The sequence below is a fragment of the Penaeus monodon genome, chromosome 24 (assembly GCF_015228065.2).
Source record: "Penaeus monodon isolate SGIC_2016 chromosome 24, NSTDA_Pmon_1, whole genome shotgun sequence".
Taxonomy (NCBI): domain Eukaryota; kingdom Metazoa; phylum Arthropoda; class Malacostraca; order Decapoda; family Penaeidae; genus Penaeus; species Penaeus monodon.
In genome coordinates, this window is record NC_051409.1 from 9,872,400 (window position 1) to 9,872,646 (window position 247).

Here is a 247-nt window from a genome sequence, read left to right on the forward strand (position 1 = left end):
AATTTTTTGGGGGTGGGGGAAATTGAAACCCCGGAAATTTCCATCTCTTTTTTTTGGGAAAAAAAGGAGAAAATGGAAAAAAAGAATTTTTGCGTAAAAAAAAACCAAAAATTTTTTGATTAAATTTTTCCAGAAAGAACTAAAAAAAATTTTTTACCAATAATTTATAGGAACAAGGTTTTTTAAAAAAGGGGAACGTGAAAAAATATTAGGAAACAAGAAAATTTTGGGAAGGGGTTTTTGGGGG